This window comes from Neomonachus schauinslandi, chromosome 5 (assembly GCF_002201575.2).
Source record: "Neomonachus schauinslandi chromosome 5, ASM220157v2, whole genome shotgun sequence".
Classification (NCBI taxonomy): Eukaryota; Metazoa; Chordata; class Mammalia; order Carnivora; family Phocidae; genus Neomonachus; species Neomonachus schauinslandi.
Genome location: NC_058407.1, coordinates 66,544,743 through 66,566,789, shown reverse-complemented (window position 1 = coordinate 66,566,789; position 22,047 = coordinate 66,544,743). Strand labels below are relative to the sequence as shown.

The window sequence follows — 22,047 nt, the reverse complement described above, 5'->3', positions numbered from 1 at the left end:
TATAATTTTATGTTACCTAAGTATATAATCAATGTATTCTCAAATGAATATTTCACCATAACTTAAAGAGACATTTCACAATCCTACTTCTGTAAAACATTAGTATTCTAATCTGGAAATATTATCACTTACTATGAAAACTTACTTAAAAAGTAAAAAAGAAAGAACACTCTTCTACATTAACATCAGGCATGGGCAGATACTGGGAATCTTTCCTAAATGTAATCTTATTATAAATGCTCCAAATGCCCCAAGAGCTGGACTTTTGGGTATGCATTCCATACTATTTCAAGATACTACTTTCTGACATTTCCTAAATTATCTCATTTAACTTTTACAGTATTTTGTGAAAACGTCTCCATCCTGTATACAATGAAATTAAGTAAATTGTCTAAGGTCACAAAGCCAGTTCTAAGTATCAGGATCAGAACTCAACTAGCCCTCTGGCAGAAAAGAAAACAAATATTAATCTGGGTCACTATATATTAAAGGAAATCAATGGAAAGGCAGGGGTTCTCAGGAGAGAAATAGTGGCTATAAAAAACAGAGAAATAAATGGAAATTTTAAAACTGAAAAATACAGTATCTGAAATAAGATCCCAACAACAGACTGGAAATAAAAGGAATGAGTCAGTAAATGTGAGGATACCTCAAAAGAAATGATCTAATCTGAACAACAGAAAAGTGAAAGACTGAAAGAAAATGAAGAGTCTCTGGGTCCTGTGGACAACATCCAAAGTTCTATTTATGTCATCTGAGTTCCAGAAAAATAAGAGAAAAAGACTGCTACATTTAAAAAAAAAAAAAGGTGAAGAAATAATTTCCAAAACCTCCCCAAATTTAAAAATTCACAAATTTTGGGAGATACCAAATAGGATTAACTCAAAAGAAAGATAAACATGCCCAGACAAATCATAATCAACCACAAAAAAGCAAAGGTGAAGGAAAAAAATCTCTAAAATAGATAAACACAACATACAGATTAAATTAATGATTCAAATTAATGACTCAAATTACTGAAAACTTCTCATCAGAAACAATGGGATCCAAGAAGGCAGGACATCTTCAGTGATAAAGAAAAAAACTGTTAACCCAGAATTTTGTAACTGGTAAAGAAATCCATCAAAAATGAAAGTGGAATACACGTTTTCAATTAAGAAAAACAAAGAGAATTTATCACCAGCAAGGTATATAGCATAAAAGATACCCTAAAGGAAGTTCTCCAAGCTGAGGAGAAATGATATGAGAGAAACTTGAAATTCCATTAACAAAGAAGACAAATAGTCAATAGCTACATATAGATAAGAGACTATTTCTCTCCTCTTAAATTCTTTAAAAAATATATGATTACTGTAAGCAAAAATTACATTGTCTAGTGGGGTTTTCATTCCATATACATGTAATACATGCAACAACTTTAACATAAAGGTCACTGGAGGAGTTGTTTGGCTTCTACAGTCACTTCAAGTACTAAATATTAATTCTAAATAGATTGTTAATGTTTCAGTATATATATACATATATATAATTCCTAGAGCAGCACTGTCCAATAAAAATAATGTGAGCCACATATACAATTTTAAATTTTTAGTAGCCATATTTTAAAAGTTAAAATAAAATCAATCTAGTATATTTTATTAACCCAATATGTCCAAATATTAACCAGTAAAAAACTTATTAAATGAGACATTTTATAGGGCGCCTGGGTGGCTCAGTTGGTTAAGCGACTGCCTTCGGCTCAGGTCATGATCCTGGAGTCCCGGGATCGAGTCCCACATCGGGCTCCCTGCTCAGCAGGGGGTCTGCTTCTCCCTCTGCCCTCTTCCCTCTCGTGCTGTCTCTCATTCTCTCTCTCTCAAATAAATAAATAAAATCTTTAAAAAAAAAAATGAGACATTTTATATTCTTTTTGTGGTAGTAAGTCTTTGAAATCTGCTGTGTATCTTACATTTAGTGTATCTCAAATCAAACTAGACACATTTCTAGTTGTTAAGAGTTGACCTAAAGCAACCACTAAGACATAATTCAAAGAGATATAGTCAAAAAGTCAACAGATAAATTTAAAGTAAAATATTCAATATATGCACATAATCAAAAAAAGGGCAGGAAATCGGAAACAAATTAGTATATCATACCAATAATTACATATAAATAACCTAAACATACTAATTGAGAGATTGTCAGATTAGATTTTACAAAAACACTGGGTTACATACTGTCTACAAGAAACTCAACTTTTTTAAAAAAAAATTTTTGAGTATAGTTGACACACAATGTTACATTAGTTTCAGGTGTGTAACATAGTGATTCAACTTCTCTACATGTTATGCTATGCTCCCCACAAGTGTAGCTACCATCTGTCACCATACAATGCTATTAAAATATTAAGATTATAATCTCTATGTTGTGCCTTTTATTCCTGTGATTTATTCATTACATAGCTGGAAGCCTGTATTTCCCACTCCCCTTTATCCATTTTGCCCAGCCTCCCACCCTCCCCTTCCCTCTGTCAACTATCAGTTTGTTCTCTGTATTTATAGGTCTCGTTCTGCTTTTTAAGAAACTCACTTTAAATATTAAAACATAGGTTAAAATGAAAGTATAGAAAAAGATATGCCATGCAAATAGTAGTCAAAGAAAGTTGGAGTGGCTATATTAATATAAAATATATTTTTAACTTCTCTTAAGGGCTTGACTAGATTTCTCCTTCATTTAGTTTTATTAGTTTTATCTACTTCTGTAGCAGTTTTGAAAGAATAAAGCTATTTTCCGTTTCATGCATCTCCCTCATATTACTCATGTTGATGTCTAAGTAACTGAACACGTACAACAGTTCCTAAAGAAATATGGCCTTAATGCATTAAAGCTGTCCTATCTGAAGGCTCGTCTACGGTAAGGTTTTCAGGTGAATGATACCTTACAAATTTTTTAAGTTTTTAATATTTATTCCCCATTAGAACAATAATTTAAAGAAACCATTTTCTTGACAGGCCATCTAGGCATACAAAATAGTGTTACAAGTATATTTACCTTAACAGCTCATTTATCATTTGTAAGCTGTTTCACTGAGCCCAGAGTATTTTCAAAGCAGTGTTGCTGTGGCTGCTCTCTTTAATATTTATATTTCTGTTTTCATTTACTTTAAGCTGCTGAACTACTACTTTGGCCAGGGTATTAAGGCTGGCTTGGAATACAAAGACAGATTAAGATACTATAACCCTTCCTGCTGCAAAAACTAGAGTTGGAGAAGTAGCACACAAAAGATGAACAAGATAGCATATGCTAAGTGCCAAATGTGAACAACAGGCATTTTTCAGGACTAATTTAGTCAGAAAGAATTCATTTAGAACAGCAATAGGAAATAAGGGTAAAGACATAATTATGGGCCAGAATGTAAAAGGACTTAAAAGTTTAAGTCCAAGGTAGGACTTAAATTATGTTTTGTAAAAAGTAGGAAATCGCTAAGAAAAAGTCCACCTCAATCCCATTTATCTATTTTGACATGTTTAAACTGGGGGTTTTGAAAATAATGCAGCAACAGAAAGTGGAGAAAGAGAGGAAAGTATGGAAAACTAATTAAGAAAAAATGGAAGAACACTGGGGAGCAATAAAGAAGGCCTGATTAGGACTAAGCCTCTCAAGGGCAAAGACCATATTTCATCCCCAGACCTACTAGACACAGATATCAACAAACCTATAGCAGAAGATTATGGGTAGGGGAAATGCCTACTTTATATCAGGCAATAAACTCTGACATGCCTTTGCACATTTAATCCTCAAGACCCCATACTGTATAACATTTTAAAAATTAAAACACCACCAATATTCAACACTAGTAATACTACATTAAAAAGGTTTGAAAATCACTAAACAGAGTTAACTTAAAGTATGAAACAAAAGAGACTGGAATTAGCTGCTATTACCACTGGACTTCGGTAAGTGTTCCTTAAAAATTAAAATAGGTGAGGACACTGATTAAGTCACCAATAAAAGGTGACAATCACTATCTGGGACAACTAGAATGCAAAGCTAGGTCTGACTGACTCCAAAGAACCAATTTTTACCTTACTGTCAAAATTATATTAAAAAGACAAAATTATATTAAAAAGTAAGTACATCTGAGAACTCCTGGGTAAAAGGGAAAATAAGGAGGGAGATTAGTGTTATCACTAACAGAGATGTCAGCATCTCAAGAGGATTTAAATTTTAAAAGTTGAGAACATATTTGATCATAATTTTCACTACAAGTTTTGGTGTGATAATCTTTTATAAAAACAAGTGAGTATAATCTTTAAGAAAACATGTCTATATGTTGGTATTCTGCCTGGAGGTGCTGGAGCCCAAGTTAACACCAGTGTCCATATGAAGGATGGTGAGGGAGCCCAGAGTGAGGTACTGGAGCTCAAGCAGAATGGTGAGATCCTCAATATGAGGTATCTGAGGGGCCTAGAGTGAGGAATGCATCTTGGCACAAGTCATCAGAGCCTTAAGAAGAGTGAATACACAGGGGAGGAAGCAATAGTGACAAAAGGAATTTGGCTACATCCTGGTGATTGATCATTAAGTAAATACACTAAGGATACTGGGAGTCAGGCTTCCCCTTGTAAGAGAAGGATGTTATAAATCTGGAGAGGGAGAAAATGAAAACAAACGCTGGAACACAAACATTGAAACTGGAAAAATTAGTACCAGCTCATGGGTTTTTGTATATACAGAAATAAAAATAGCACCCAAATCTTGGTTTTCTAAATACCTTTCTTCACTGAAAGAAATCCCTCCTTGGAGAAACAGCTGATTCCAGGGTCATAGCAGGGAAAGTATGTACAAGGTGACCCTAGAACATTTTCTTGTGTCACACTTGCTCAGAGCAAGTCAAAAGAACACAGAAACCAGCTTGAAGGGGCTTTCATTGGTCAAAGCTGGGACAATTTGAGAATAAATAGCAAATTTGATAAAGAATGGGCTATTTATAAAGTATCAAAATACTGTCCCACAAAATACTATTAGTTATCAAGAGGGAAAAAAAAAAAAACTTTAGTGAAGAAGCTTGGGAGACTTCACCTTAATCAAAGTGTATATCATCAGTTAGGGCACAAACAGAAATTGTATGCCATCCAATAGGATGCAATGAGATCACAGCATCATTACTGAGACACTCCTGTGAAAAAAATGCACAATTTGAATCTAACCATGAGGAAATACCAGGCAAATCTAAACTGAGAGACATTTAACAACAAAACTAACCTGCAATCTTTTAAAATGTCAAGGTTATGCAAATCAAGAAAAGACTGAGGGATTGATTATTCTAGGTTGAAGGAGTGTAAAAAGACATTACAATTAAATGCAACACAGAAATGTGAACTCTTGTTAACAAACGAAATTACTGTGGAAACTGGCAAAACCTGAAAGAGGTCTGAGAGTTAAATTGTAGTAATACAGCAATGTTAATTTCCTGATTTTGATATATTTATGTAAAAGAAAGTCCTTATCTTTGTTTGGGGTGATGAGAAGGCATCTGTAACTTACTCCCAAATGGCTCAGGGCTTGTAAAACCTTCCCTGTACTTGTACTTGAGACTTAAGCAGGACTGTGTCTGCAACTTACTCTCAAATGTTTCAGGGAAAAAAGTCCTTTGTATTGTACTTGAAACTTTCCTGAAAGTTTAAAATTGTTTTAAAAAAAAGAAAAAGATTATCTATAATATTCATTTACAGCACCTAAAACTAGCATATGAGTAAAGCAGTACTCCTTCCAAGTGAGTATGTGTTTCCATCTCTTTTTATTATAAGAAAAGACTCTGCTTTATTATTTATGGGATTCTTAATGACTTTTGATCTGCATCTGCACTGTAACGACTATTCTGTTCCTCGGCTGCACTGGCCATATTTCAAATGCTCAACAGCCACATCAGCTACTGTATTGGTAGCACAGATACACATTTCAATCATCACAGAAAAGTCTACTACTTGATAGCACTGACTTGAGTTTGAAAGGCCAACTGATACAATGAATAAAGACCCAAGAGTCAGATGGACTTGAGTATATATTCTTAAAAAGTGCTCTGACACTTAGCAAGTAATTTAACTTCTCTAGAGCCTCAGACTCCTTTCTGTAAAATGAATTAATACACCCAATATTGCAAGGCTGCTGAAAAGGTCAAATGAAAATTTATGTAAAATGTCTAAAACAGAGTGGTTGGCACATAGCAAATACTTGACAAACATTCGGTCTCTTCTGTAATGTGGACAGATAATTTCTTAATCTTTTTTTTTTTTAAGATTTTATTTATTTATTTGACAGAGAGACAGTGAGAGAGGGAACACAAGCAGGGGGAGTGGGAGAGGGAGAAGCAGGCTTCCCGCTGAGCAGGGAGCCCGATGAGGGGCTCGATCCCAGGGTCCTGGGATCATGACCTGAGCCGAAGACAGACGCTTAAGAACTGAGCCACCCAGGCGCCCCTATTAATCTTTGATCTCAGTTTTTTTACAACTAGTTAAGCAATTACAGGAGCATCAATTTGAAAATAAGAAGCTTACTATCTTACTTATTCAAAAGGCCAATGAGCTCCTTGTTGTTAAATTCAATGAAAAAATCTTTTAGCTCTTGGGGCATCTGGGCGGCTCAATCGGTTAAGCATCCCGACTCTTGATTTCGGCTAAGGTGGTGATCTCAGGGCGGTGAGACTGAGCCCCTTGTTGGGCTCTGTGCTGGGCATGGAGCCTGCTTAAGATTCTCTCTCTCCCTCTCCCCGTCTTCCTCCCCCCAGCTCTAAAAAAAAGAAAAATCTTGGGATGCCTGGGTGGCTCAGTCAGTTAAGCATCTGCCTTTGGCTCAGGTCATGATCCTAAGGTCCTGGCATTGCGTCCCAAGTCGGGCTCCCTGCTCAGCGGGGAGCCTGCTTCTCCCTCTCCTCCCCACTTGTGCTGTTGCTCTCTCTCTCAAAAAATAAAACTTAAAAAAAAATCTTACAGCTTTTACATTACTCAACTCTCATCAATACTTGACCCTACTGATTACTCTCCCCTTGAAATACTCTCTTCCTTTGGTTTCTCTAATACCACACTCAACTCCTACTTCTCTGACCTTCACAGTATTCTTTGGGAGCTTACATTCCTCCAGCAGACTTTTTTTTTATGTTAGAGGCCACTGTGATTCCCTTCAAGTTATATTCCCTCCCTTAGGCAATTCGACCTTAGTTTCGACTATCTATGTAAGTGACTCCAATTTTCTATTTCCAGCCCATAACTCTCCTCTGAAATTTAGAACCCTATTATCTAATTTCCATCTGAAAGTTCCAAAGGTATCTTAAATGCAATATGCCAGAATCAAAAGAACCTTGGTCCTTCTGTGGTATCACCATCAACCTAGCTGTTTCCCTGAGTTGATGGTTGAAATTTCTATGTCCCTCAATTTCCATCCATCAATAAAGGCCTGGTGATCTCAAATCCCATTTACTTTTGCCCACCTCCACAATGCGCATCCTAATTCAAGCTATCCTCATCTCTTCTGGACTACTACTGCAAGAGTCTTAACTAATTTCCCTATACCCACTCTTGCTGCTTCTCCCTTTCAATACCCACTACCACAATCATAATTCTGCTTTCTGGAACTACCAAAAATAAGTATAATTTGGCTTCTAAATGACACTGTCTTACTTTTAAACAGTAAGACAGTTATACCACTTTACCCTTAGCTAAGTATTCTTAGTTCTGTCTATATCCTGATAAATCAGTTTCAAGATCACATTCTATCATACCCTCCTTTGAAAATGTCCCCTGAACTGAATATAAAGCATGGATAATAAGTAACTTAGCAGTTCATGCAAAAGACTGAGACTAGCACAGTTTAAAGTTTCAAACCACAATTAATATTTTAAATGTTTTAATGTTTCCAGCTGAAAGCAGGTTAATCTATTAAGTATTAAATATAAGCACCTACCATGTATCAGGCATTATTCAGGTATTTGGGGACAAAAAAAAATGACGCAAACTGACAAACCCTGTTCTCACAGAAATTCATTAAAGTAAAGAAGAAAGACTATTAACTTAAGATAGTAATTTATACAATATGTTAGAAAATGATAAAACGCGGGCGCCTGGGTGGCTCCAATGGTTGAGCGTCTGCCTTCGGCTCAGGTCCTGATCCCAGGGTCCTGGGATCGAGTCCCGCATCGGGCTCCCTGCTCCTTGGGAGCCGGCTTCTCTCTCTGCCTCTCTCTCTGTCATGAATAAATAAATAAAAATCTTAAAAAAAAAAAAAAAAGAAATGATAAAACGCTATGGAGAAAATGTGGCTTAAAAAGTGGTAGGAAATGTGGGAGGAAGGTCTGCTATTTTATACAGAGTAGTCAGAGAAAACTTCAGTAGCAGAGTAGAAGTTGGTTGAACAGAGTAAGATAATCAAGTCAGAGAGGAAGAAGAGACTTAAAACACTCAGAGCCTGGTAAACGATAGACTTGGATTTTACTGACTGAGAACAGAAGCCATTTGAGAAGAGAAGTGACATGGTTTGACAAATTTCATCAGGATCACTCTGGCAGTTGAGTGTTAAAAACCATATAGGTAAGCAAAGGCCATAGTGAGACTTTTTAGGAAACTATTTTGCAAGTGAGAGATGATGGTACTGTTTTTACATTTTATAGTAAAACTTTATGTGCCTAAGTACTAGAATTAACAAAGCCACAACTTTAAAAAAAAGACAACAATGACAATGCAAAGATGAGTCTTGGGAATACTGAGAATACCAGGTATTTTAACTCTGAGCTCTACTGAGTGCTACTACCAGTTAGTACAATTCAGATGCAAGATAAGGTGCAAAGCTACTAATTTATTCTTTTGGACAAAAGGTATAACTAAGAATTTAGGTTTTAAGCTTATTTCACTGGGCAAGGTAAGTCAAGATCCAATGTATGTGACTAAAAGGCAAAGGTGGATGATGACAGAGCTTGCTAAAGGGAAGTTACAATGAAAATTATTCTAAGGCTGACTCTTTTTATTACCTCTACATCTGCCACTCTCTTTGGTTAGGTTTTACAACCATTTCTCACTGCTGTACCTAAAAAGTTCAGTATAAAGTCGATGAGTAGTAAATACTGTACTCTCCTACTATTAGAACATGCTACTGATGGTGAGTCAACATCAGTCAACTGCACTGTTTCCTCCTATCCCTAATTAACAGCACAGCTTTTCAGGAAAATTGCCTAAGCCAGGCTAGTGCCCAAAAAATAATGAGGAAGCTGGGTGATCCCTGACGAGTTTCAATCTTAACTCATGGACCCCACTACCACCACCTAAAGACATACCCAAAAAAATCACTCTTAAAATTTTCTCCATTACACATTTCAGGAAGGCAGCATATTTATGAACAATTTTCTATTTTCCTATCCAGTTTTATTCCCCCTTGACATACTGAAGAATGCTTTTAGAGTGTGAGTACACTAGGAGTAAGCAAACATCCAAATCTTACCCTACCAAAATCTTAAAATGTACTCAAAATCTTTATTTTCATGTACTCAAATTCTCAGGCAAAAAGGTCATCATCTGAATGTAAAACTGAATTACTATTAATATACTTGCAAGCACCAAAAAATGTAATGAAAAAGTGCAGCTACAGTAAGAATAATTTTAAAAACTCATACTGCATAAACATAAAGTAAATTTAGATTATCTTTAAGAGTATAAAACAAAAGAAATCCAAAGACAATTTCAAATTTTCATCTGCCCAATAAATTAAAGCAACAAAAATAAAAATCCCACAAACTTTTTACTGTAGCTCTTAACCAACAGCAAAAAAGTGGGACGATTAAGCCAACAGCCAAAGAAACAGGAAAGAGAAAGCAATGGTCTAGAAAGAGATTTGATTCTTATCAAAATTTTTAATACAATTACCAATAAAACACAAAAACTACCAGTTATTTAATAACGTTTTGCCTTCAATATTCTGCTGAAGTAAGCAGTCATATGCTTGAATTAATTTTTAAAATGAAAAATGCATCTATTAATATGCTTTTTCCGAAATTCGGTCAAAATTCCGAAACTGGAATTAAGATCAGCGTCCAATAGCCAAACATTAAAAACTTTTGGATCAGTTTTGCTTAAAAATCTTAGGTCATGGTAGTATGATAAAGATATTAGAAGCAATCCAAAATTAATGATAATCGCTCAACTCGCAGACGCTGTAAGAAGTCCACTACAGAAATATGTTGGGGGTATTTTACAATTCAACATTTGAATCTGTTAGTATTTTAATCAACTACTTAAACCGGGCATTTACTTTTAAAACAATTTTTCCAAAACATGTGTGGATAGCAAGACGGCCAGCAATCTCTAAGAAATGTCTGTAATGGTTCAAAATTCCTAGGTGTGAGGAGGCGCGACTCATTAAGCTAAGTTTAGATCCGGCCCTTTTGTTGTCAGCCCAGGAAACGGGTTTAAAAACTGGGGGTGGGAGAAGAGTTTGAAATTCAGGACGAGGTAAACGCTGATGCCTAGCAGCGCCGGCTCTTCCCTATTCGCGCACTGAGAGGTCACGGCGTAGTAAAGTTTGGTTTCACGAGCGGGCTTGGACACTATTGACAAAAGCAAAGTCTACTAAGTAAAGCGAACTCGGGGGTCGGGGAGCGCCCGGAAGCCCAGCAAGACACGTTTCCACTGCAGGGCGGGTGTATGTGTGCCGACTCGGTCGTGGAGCCTCTTGCCTCAACCCCCCCCCCCCACCGGACCCCTCACCCAGGCGGGGACAGGCTCCGCCGGCAGAAGCGGCGGGAGCCGGGTAGGCCACAAGTAGGAAATGGGACGGGGTGTCGACAGAGAGGCGGCGGCGGCCGGAGCGGGGCCTCCCTCGCGGGGTAGCGAGAAGGAAGAGGGGCCCTCCCCGCCGCAGCTTCCCCCGCCTTGAGAGGCAGCTCCAACTTTCCTCCAAGCGCAGGACGCCGTCTGGGCCGCGCGCGATTCCGAAACTTTGTCCGCCCTCCGGTCGCCCCCGGCTGGCTCCTCCGCTCCGCGCCAGCCCGTAACAGCCCCCACTTCGCCCCGACAGCTGCCGGAGCCCATCCGCCCCCGGGGTCGGCCCGTGTTTACCTCAGGCCGAGGTCGAGGCGCTTGCTCCAGCGGCGGCGGCACCACTGCAGGTCCCTAGGTCCCCGTCACGACGCCAAGTTCCCCAACATGGACTCCTTAGTCCGCTTTGAGTTGTTCCGGAGGTCGCTAGGGCGCCGGCTCTACCCGCCGAGTCGGGAGGTGGCGGCGAAGCAGAGAGCGGACCCGGGCTGCGCCGCTCCGCGCGACTTGCGCCACCGCTCCTCCCCCTCCCCCCGCCTTGTCTGGCCTCCTCCCTCCCCTCGCGTGCCCTCCCCTTTCTCCCCCTCCGCCCCGCTCAGCCGCGCCGCCACATGTCGGCGCGCTACGGTGACGACGGCGGCGCGGGCGGCAGAATCCGCCGCACTCTCCCTACTCGCTTGCCGGGCCCTGCGCGCACCGCTGCAACGCTCAACCGGACCACGGGGGGGCGCTGGCAAACCACCCTTAGCGACCTAGGAACGTGGCGGGCGGAGTGACGTCATGCGGCCTGTGAGCGGGAGGGAGAACGGCAGCGGGCTTCTGGGAAACGTCTTCCGCGGGCTGTCATCCTCCCACCCTGCGGATTGTGCGCAGGCGCCGTGCGTGCGGCGCTCGAGTTGGCGCTACGCTGGCCAAGGAGCCGCTTAGCTGCCGCGGACAATGAAGGAGGCCTTTGGGGACCTGGACGTGAGGTGGTCTGCGTGGCATTTGCTACACTCTCTTTATGGTAATCCGATATTGAAGAGTGTTCTTAGGCTGTTTGGCGGTGGACTGAGTTTTCACCCAGCACCGTTGCCCAGCTGAAATACACCTTACCGGGAGGTTGAAGTGTCCTTAACTTGAAAGCCCACCTCTTTCTTTTGTCCTGGCGGCATTTAAAAAATGCTTAGGGGAGAGGTTTTCCCTGTGGTACATCGAGTCTACGCATTTCCCCGTCTTAATTCCCACAACAAAAAAATTAAACTTGATTATGATTAACTTAAGAGGACTTCCACTCTGTGGTCAGGCAGCGGCGTGATTTTTCGATAATTTGTCGGGACCTGCGACGTGGAACCTGTGTGCCTTGTTTATTCCCCGTCGGGTCGTTAGATCTTTTGTTTTACTTCAGAAACACCTTCACAGGCTGCTTTTTCAAAGTCACTGACTCTTCAACCTCATAGTTTCTCTTCCGGACAATTTCGGCACGCTCCTGACTGCTCCTCCCGCACCGGCGTCCACCCCCTCTTCTTCCAGGTGGTCCTTTCAGTCCCCCGCGCACCCCGGGGTCCTGCTGACAGCCCCCGCGGGAGGAAGCTCAGGCCCCGGGCCTCCCCGGGCCGCCCCGCCGACGCGGCTTACCCCAGGTCTCAGTCTCAGCCAGCCGTGCGGCTCGCACCTTTCCCTGCCGTCTGCCCCATCCCCCTTCTGTGCACGCTGCGCCCCCCTAACCACGACTTGCCCAGAATGACTCTCCTCCCCACCTCCTCGAGACCCCGCCGGCAGGCCACCTCTCTGCCGCCCTCGCCCAGACTAGGCTGGTTGCCATGTCCCCTGCTCCCCGGACTGTGAGGTCGCTTCTATGGCACCCTCATCCTGTGCGTCCAGTTTGGTCCGCTTCGTGTCTACCTCACACTGTGAGCTCTGGGACAGTGTCTCCCAACAGCTCCTGGCACAGTGCCTGTCACTCAGTGAGAACTTGGTCAATAATTGCTGGAGGAATATATGAATGGCAGCCTTGTCCCGATCTCAAAGTCTTTGGAGTTTTACAATGTATAGTTTTTGATACGAGGTTTGGGGATTTAGATGGGCTTTTCTGTGTTTGGAAAGTTTGAAGGAATGATGATCTAGAGGAGTTAAAATGGTTTTTTTCTAATGGAAGAACAAAAATTTTTATGGACGGCCTTTCCCTGTCACTATCGGAGCAAACAGAATTCTGTAAAATAACCAGGTCAACAAGCACGATGATGAGCCATCCAACAGAATAAGGGTGTAGCTTTTTCATGTATACATGCATATCTTCACCCTAGAGAATGCGACCTCTGGGAATGTAATTTCAGGTGGAGACTAATGGGGCAACATTCTTCTGTGGATATTTGACATGATAATCTTTATTTATTTCTTAAGAAAGTATTACTTCTTAAATTTTAATTAAAGGTCAAATGACAATATCTGCCAATAGAAAACTATAATTTAAAAAAGGCAGTAACAGTATACCATTTCAGCAAAACTAAACGATATAAATCCTTTTTTCCCCCTGGGGCCATTTCCCCTTTATCATTTTATTTTATTTTGTTTTCATCATGATAAATGTAGTCTTTAATCCCTACCCACCTCCCCTTTGGTAACAATCAGTTCTCTATAATTAAGAGTCTGTTTCTTGGTTTGTCTCTCTCTTATTTTCTCTCTGCTCTTTTGTTTTCTTAAATGCCACATATGAGTGAGATCATATGTTGTCTTTCTCTGACTTATTTCACTTAGTTTTATACTCTCTAGCTCTATTCATGTTGCAAATGGCAAAATTTCATTCTTTTTATGGCTAGATAATATTCCATTGTATATATGGACCACGTTTTCTTTATCCATTCATCTGTCGATGGACACTTGGGTTGCTTCCATAGTCTGGCTATTGTAAATAATGCTGCAATAAACATAAGGGTGCATGTATTCCTTTGAATTAGTGTTTTTATATTTTTTGGGTGAATACCCAGTAGTGTGATTACTGGATCATAGGGTAATTCTATTTTTAATTTTTTGAGGAACCTCTATACTGAACAATAAGAATTTTTGGATATATTTATTCTCTGGCAGATAGTTAATTTTCCACTAGGTATTATGTGAGAATATTTTAAGAGAAAAATGCTTTTGATGCTAATGTACTAGTGGTTTCTACTTTCATGTGGTTTGTAATAGGCCATCTCTTGCCTCCCCAGGGAAAAGACTGTGTATTTCTGTACCTGCAGCATCCTCCTAGTTATGCTTGCATGTGAGGATTTGTTACTCTTTCTGTGGTTTCAGTATTTTTTATTTACAATATAATAAAGAGATACATAGGTTTAAATGATGAACTATAAAATGCGGGAGTAAAGACTGATATATCAACCATCACTGTCAACATTTAAGATTTGATTATAACCATAAATAACACAAATGATACGCATCATAAAGCAACCTTCAACTGAATGCCCAATTGGCTTATTGTACTTTACCCAGCACTTAAACTATCAAACATGTCACACAGCAACAGAAACCCATACTGGCATCTTTAAAAAAAAAAAAAAAGAAGAAGGGTAATCAGTATGTTGATTTTGAGAAAGCTTTACCAGAGATAACTGCTATTATTAATTTAACTACTATAAGTTGAATACAAAATAACATTGAAATTAAGAGGTGGAATCACTGTGTAAAGACACTGAATTGAGTTGGAAATATGACTCTCATATGGATGATACCCTTGCAGTTTTGAACAAATTGCCTAATTTTTCTGGTCCTCAGTTTTCATATCCATTACAGTGGAAAATTGTATTTTAATGATCTCTGTGGCATTTTTATAACAGGAGTGTATGAATTCCATGGGTGTACAGTTTAAGACTCTTACAAGCAAAATATGACCAAATATATAGTATCTTGGTAAGGAATGAAAAATACATGCTATAGGGAAAAGTTAGTTTACAGGAATTTAAAAAAAAAATGCTGGTTTCTCTCTGTTTTCACAACTGTGCAGAATTTTAATCAAGATGATACTGATTATTACCCAATCATTTTCTATGTGGAATTAAATTTACTTCAGCACCAATCAGTTGGGTGTCTACTATTTGGGAGGTGCTGTGAGATGGTTATAGATGAATGAACAGAGTCTCAGAGACAGTTTAGTGGGTACAGATAAGTACAAAAACAAACTAAGGAAGAATATAAGTGTCATAAAAGGAATAAAAGCAAAAGTGCTGGTTGGGAAAGGGGGTGTCAAATGAGGGAGAGAATACAAAAAGGACCAAGGACAATTTCATAAAAGGACAAATCTGAACAAAATATAGTCAGATATTATTCCATATTAAAAGCTCCAGTTTCTCTAAGGTTGGTTTCCCATCCCCCACAGCACCTCTTACCATTTTTTTTTTTTACCACTCCCCTCAAGTCTCAACCTCACAATTACTCCTGCAGAGCCCCTCAACCCTGACCCAGCAAAAGATCTCGCCACAGTCTTTAACTTTCTTACCTTCTTTCCCTATACCTGCAGTCTATCTATAACTGTCTATATCCACACACACTTGTTGTCCTCTACCACAGAGGAAACACCTCTTGCTTAAGGCTTACTTAGCTCTTTCTACTTGTGCTGTAGATCTGTTTTTTCCGGACTTTGGGATTTACAAACCATTAGCATTTCTAACAGTTTAGGAACTGACATAGGTAGGGCTGCTAACTTTTTCCTTTTTTTAAGATTTTTATTTATTTGAGAGAGAGAGAGATAGACAGCGAGAGAGGGAACACAAGTAGGAGGATTGGGAGAGGGAGAAGCAGGCTCCCCGCTGAGCAGGGAGGCCGATGTGGGACTTGATCCCAAGACCCTGGGATCATGACCTGAGCCAAAGCCAGACGCTTAACGACTGAGCCATCTAGGCGCCTGGGCTGCTAACTTTTTAATCTTGACAAATAATGGTATACATTTTTAAAGTCTTCCCATCTCTTATCACCCTCAATTCCTTTTAAAAAATGCACTTACAACATTAAAGAACTAAATTTTTATGAACTATGCTGTTTATTTGCGTTTCCCTCTGGAACAGTGAAGCCATCGCAGCCCTGGTACTTTCGGGACTCTGCTCTGAAATGGATCCTCTCTATTCCCTCAGGGCCCACCTATGGGTTACTCTGTCTCCAATATTTTCAATCTCTGCTTTACTGGGGATTAATTTATCTTTCTTCTCTCCAAATCTAAAAATAGTTTATATCTAAGACTACTTCCTCATTTCACTTTCTACTCATTTGTTTAAAAGGTAATAAACATTCATTTTAACAATTCAGACAACACAGAAGTATAACAAAGTATATTTCAGAAGCAAATAAAGAAAAAGATAGTTTTCCTCTCCCTATCCCAATCCTAGATAAAATCAAGGCTGAAAGGTTAATGTTTCCCTCCATACTTTTTCCAATGGTTATAGAAACACATATTAATAGAAATTTTGATTTTTACAAATAATGAATTACACCATATATATTTTTCTGAACTTTTTCTTATTGAGGTTTATAATGGATACTCTTATCTAGCTCATTCTTTTAACTAGCTGCACAATATACTATTAATGTACCATAATTTTTAAGCCATTCCTTTATTGATAGATAATAAAGATTTGTCCAGATTTTGTGCCATTATAAACATTGCTAGAATGAGTGTCCTTATACATGTATCTTTTTAAAATTGTGCAGTGTCTTTCTATAGATGCAAATCCTTAAAGTGAGATTATTGGGACAAAAGATATGTGCACATTTTGATAGATACTGCCTGGAGAGAATATGTATGGATTTTTTTTTTTTCTTGTTTGTTTTGACATCCAGCATCCATCTCTTTTTCTGGTAACAGCACCTCATTTTCTTTAGAAGAATTAGTCCTCCTCTATTAACCTTTGGAGTTACAAATGGTATTGACTCCTCCATTGGCTTCTACAATTGATCAATGAGAGTACAATATCACAGAGTTATAATATTCTATAGTTCAGGGATGGACACATGACTCAACTCAGGGCAGTAAGAATTAGATCAAGGACTTTTCTTCTCTGCTAGACTTGTTGCTCTAAGGATGTAAGCTCTCTTCATAAAGAGAGACCATTACAGAAAATGACTTCCACTCAGAGGAAGACAGAACTAAGACTTGGAAAGAAACTAGATTCTAATGATAACATTTTAGTAGATTCCATCTAGCTATGTCTAGATTTTCAGTTACGTGACTATATAAATAACTTTTGGCAGGGGTAGGGGGATGAGTTGGGTTTTCTGTTACTTGTGACCAAAGATGTTTTGAGTGAGACACTGCCAGATTACCTCTAGAATTATTGCAGTTCACATTCCAATCAAAAGGTAGAAGAATGTCTATTTCTCTATCTCTTACCAGGACTGAAGCATGAATCTTTCATCTTTGTTGGTGTAATGTGCATTAAATACTATCTCACTAATATTTTAATTAGTGTTTCCCTGACTACTAATAGGGCTGAAATTGTTTTCATATATTTTGAGGCTGTGCATAATCTTTTTATGTTTTTATATTGTTGTTTGTCTTCATCTTTTTCTGATCTTTTTATAGGATCTTTTTTATGTTAGAGCTCTTAACTCTTGGTGTTCCATATATGTAGATACTATTTTTTTTCATAATCATCTTTTGACTTTGCTCATGGTGGCTTTTGTCATAAGAAGGTTTTAATTTTTATATTGTCAAACCTGTCCATTCACTCTTTAAACCCACGACAATTAGGCTTATGTCATCACCACTCCACTGAAACTGCTCCTGGAGAAAATCACCAGTGACCTCATACTGACCAAGTGTAATGAACTCTTTATAGTCCTCAGCAAGCAGTTGTTGTCTTGTATTGACTGCCTGCTGTGTACCAGGCTTTGTGCTGGGCACTGGTAGTATAAATAAGATATTGTTCTTGCCCTTAAAGAGTTGACAATTTATTGCAACAGTCAACCAGATGAACATATTTCAATATGTAATTGATGCTGATGTTGAGTTTGTGTTATGGGCTGAATTGTGTCCCCCCCAAAAGTTCATGTGTTTAAGTCCTAATCCCCAGCACCTCAGAATGTAATTGTATTTGAAGACAAGGTCTTTAAAGAGGTGATTAAGTTAAAATAAGGTCTTTAGCGTAGGCCCTAATCCAATATGACTGGTATCCTTATAACAAGGGGAGATTAGAACATAGACATGTGTGCACACAGAGGGTAAACCATGCAAAGGCAGGAAAAGATGGCCATCTACAAGCCTAGGAGAAAGGCCTCAGAAGAAATAACCCTGCCAACCTCTTAATCGCAGACTTCTAGCCTCCAGAACTGTAAGGAAATAGATTTCTTTTGTTTAAGCACCCAGTCTGTGGTCCCTTGTTATGGCAGCCCTAGCAAAAGAATATAGTTTGTCTCCACAACATCCCTTCCATCGCTCCCCCTGGTGAAGCATCCATGTGGTTGTAGAAGGCAAAGATTAAAACATACCAACAATTCCAGGAATGAACTCTGATTATTTTAAAGCACTCAAGGTAATCCCATACTTCTTGCCACAGTGAGTGGTTTAGGAAACCCAGACTTTGACCAGTTTGTGTCTGTGAACCTTGAATTGCTCTTGACTCTGAGAAAGATTTTTCCTTATTCTTTAAATAAAGCTGCTAAAGCCTGCTCTCTTTCCATCTTTCCATTTGGATGGTGAGGGTTGAGAATATAAACCCTGGAATTACTGCAGCTACTGTCATTGTGAACAAAGCTGGCTTTAGGATAATGCTGATTCTCTCTAAGGCAGAGCAGAGAAGGAGCAAAACCAAGTCCTTGACATTATTAAGCCACTGAATCAAATCAATCCTGATACCTGCTCAGTTATGTGAGCCAATAAATCCCCTTTTTTATTTAAGCAACTTTTAGTTTTTAAAAAACTTACAAAAGGTCTTAACAGTTATAAGATACACAGGGAAGGGAATCTATCACAGATTGAATTCCCCAGGAAATACACTTTGACACAGAGATTCAGGTGCAGAAATTTCATTGGAGATTGCTCTTGGGACCCACCTCTGGAATGAGTAAGGGAAGTAAGATTGGACAGAGGAAGAATTTAAACTGTGATGCAGTCTAGCAAAGGCATCAGCCTTTCCTACAGAGAGTTCTGAAGACTTTATGCTACCTCAATGACCAATCATTTTGGCCAAACCCAGAAAAGTAAGGAGGCCCTCTTGAGCCAAAGGTAAGTTCTGGAGTAGGATTCAGTTGAAAGTTATCAGCCTCTAATACTTCTAGCAGCTGGTGGAATGACTTTGGTCCTAGATGGGGAGATCTCTGCAGTGTACCACATTATCTATGACCATTCACCTCTTTACATATAATAAGTTCTAGAAGCAGCTCTTCCAAAGTTCCATTGGGTCTCTTCCTGGAGAAATTTATAAGAAAAGTGTTCGTAGGATTAACTACAGCCCTTGAAGCTGCTTTTGGGGCCATAATTGAAGCTGATCATCTCCTTCCTCTGCTACCCATTCTAGATTCCCCTCACCCTCTCCTTCTCAAGGTAGTTTATTTAGTGCAGTGACCTAGACCTTCTTCTCTGAGGGGATTTAGCCCTTCATCACTAGGTCCTTCTCAATTTGTGGCTGTTGCACTTGTCCATGTACCATCTAAATTGGTCAAGTGGAAACCTAGACACCCAAATGGATTACTTGAGTATCAAACATATTCTTTCCTGTCTGTATTGTATAACAGCAGTCCTACTGAAAATTAGGGTCAGTTATACTTTCCTGCTGGTTTCTTGGAATGAAGACCTTGAAGTGACCTGGCACTTTAGCCGGCAGTAGCTGGGGTTTAATGGGACTCTTCCTGAGGTAGCCAAAACCTCTAACCTCTGGGGAAAAAAGGTTAAAAATTCCCGGAGTGGATCCCTAATAATCGGTATACAGAAATACTCCTACTTCCACCCTTCAGCTACTGGACCCCCATGTATTCTCCCTATTGGGGACCCTGTACCATGTAATGAATTGGGGACCCTGTACCATGTAATGAGTTTACCTTGAGTCCTGGACGATGATGTCCCTCCTCACAAGGTATCCTTTGCAAGCTAGCACCTCAAATGAATCTTCAACAAGTCATTCCAGTGCTCTATCAGTCTAGCAGTTTGTCTAGGTGGTGTAGTTTATGAAAAGATCAATGGATCCCATGGTCATGTGCTCACTGCTGTATTCAATACCTGGTCATTGGACCAAACACTTTAAATCCTCAATGGTACTGGTTAAGAACCTTCAGGCAGGAGGTCTAACTTGGAATATGTTGATATTCCAGTCAAGGTAGACTGATACTACTTCCAGGGTGGAATGAATCCAATGTAGACAACTTGCCACCAAGTAACTGGTAGGTCTTCTAAAAGGATGGTGCCATATTGTGGGCCAAACATTGGTCTCTGTTGCCGGCAAGTTGGAAATTTATAGTGGCAGTAGATAGATAAGCCTTGTAAGTGGGCGTCCATGCTATTGGTCCTATGTATAATCTCCATTCCTGCCCCGATTCTTATCACGTCCTTGTTGGCGCAACACCAGTGTAACCAATGGCAGAGACTGGGTGATGTTATCTGGGTGACAAGTTACTGTTTCTTGTGGTTGTTTAGTGCCTCTTCTGTGATGGATGCTCTCTGTTGGGCATTAACATGTGAAACAAAGATCAAACTTCATATCCACTTTTATAGATTCAACCACATGCCTCTTTCCCAGACCTCTTTATCTCCTCTCTTTCTCCCTCCAGACTGTGACCAAGCAAACAAGCCTTTTGCCAGTGCCCATAACTTTCCACTCAGAGTATACTACCAGATGCACAAGTCAAATCTCTGCTCACTTAGAGGTATTCCCCTTACTTTCAGGGCCACTCTTAAGTGGCTGCCTGTGGCACTTGGACAGTGGGACTGCCACGTTTAGGTCCCCCACATCCTAGGGTACCAATGGAAGATGGGAAGGCAAGACCAACCATGAGAAATAAAGTCTTTATTGGACCCAAACAAGGAGCCCATGGGTCTTGAGGACCTCTTTGTATTTATCAGTTGTCTTCTCCACATCCTTCTTGGCCTGTTTCTGCTACCTCATGACCTACTACTTCTTCCTATAATGGAACTTGGGCTTCTCCTTTCTCTTTTCCTCTAGGGTGGCCATCATGGTCTGTACTTCCAGGAAACCTTGCCAGCCAGGTGCCCCAGGTATGCAAACTTCTGAGTGGGCTTCAGATGCACAACCTTGAGGGCAGTAAAAACCACCATTCACTTTTTCTTCTTATGAGGTGGGGGTGACAGGAGCAGGAGTGGGATCCCATCAAATACCATGAGGCAGTCAAGGTGGCTGGGTCTTACTTGGTCTTGAGCAGCAAAATGCCTTGTACCATTCTGCCAAAAGATGTAGCTAGGGGCCCAGAAGTAATAGGAGACTGGAAGTGGTAGAGCCCACAGGATGAGTTGGTGTTCATGCATTTGTGGAAGAAGACCAGGTACTGCAACTTGTTTCAGTAGAAATTGCCAGAAATGTGGATGCCCTCACAGTGCATGACCACCAACTTCCTGCCTGGCAGTACTACTTAGCCATGATGCTCACCTGACAACACAGGAGATGGCCTTGGCTATCCATGTACTGTGACTAGCCCCAACACCATCTTTGGTATCTGCATGGAAAAGGCCAGGAACCATTCAACAAAAGATATTTAAGACTCCACTGCAGATGACATGACTTCACTCCAGAACCCAAGGGATCTGTGTTGTGATTGTCCCACTGGGACTTGCCATAAGCTTTTAAATTTATATAGAGGCAAGAAGGTTCAAATATACAAGCAGAAAGCAAAAATCTTTATGAATTTCATCATTAGAGACAGTTCTTGTCATCAACATCCTAGTGAGCATCTCTTTAGATGTAAAGAGCATCTCTTTTCCCATGTAAAACTACCTATATGATTGCTGTTTTACAACCTGCTTTTTTGTTCAATAATACGATAGTGAATCTAGATATGCATCATTCCTTTGTTTGGATATATCATAATTTAACCAGCTTGCTGTAGATAATGAGTTCTTAACTGGATGGTACTGCCCTCTAGAGTATGTTTTGTGTCTAGAGTATTTACATTTTGAAATACATAATATTTTGTTACAAATTGCTTTCCTTTTATTTCTCTTTAATATTACAATTAGGTATATTTTGTTTTAGGCATCTATGACTTCCATTTCAGGACTGTAAAGGAAGTGTTAACAAAATATTTATTATAAAAGGACTGAATTGGCTAGGATTGAGAAAAATTGCTTATAGATGGACAT

The 22,047-nt window shown here is 39.6% G+C and overlaps 1 protein-coding gene and 1 pseudogene across 1 annotated transcript in view; both read right to left on the bottom strand.

Annotated features, from left to right (window-relative positions):
• SCAF11 (SR-related CTD associated factor 11) overlaps positions 1-11,395 on the bottom strand; it is a 75,915-nt gene extending 64,520 nt beyond the window's left edge. The window contains exon 1 of the mRNA XM_021704794.1: positions 11,079-11,395. The gene's annotated coding sequence lies outside the window, so the exon portion shown is untranslated. The remainder of the gene's footprint in view (positions 1-11,078) is intronic.
• Positions 11,396-20,740: 9,345 nt separating this feature from the next.
• Positions 20,741-21,370, bottom strand: LOC110593583 (annotated as a pseudogene).
• Positions 21,371-22,047: the final 677 nt, after the last annotated feature.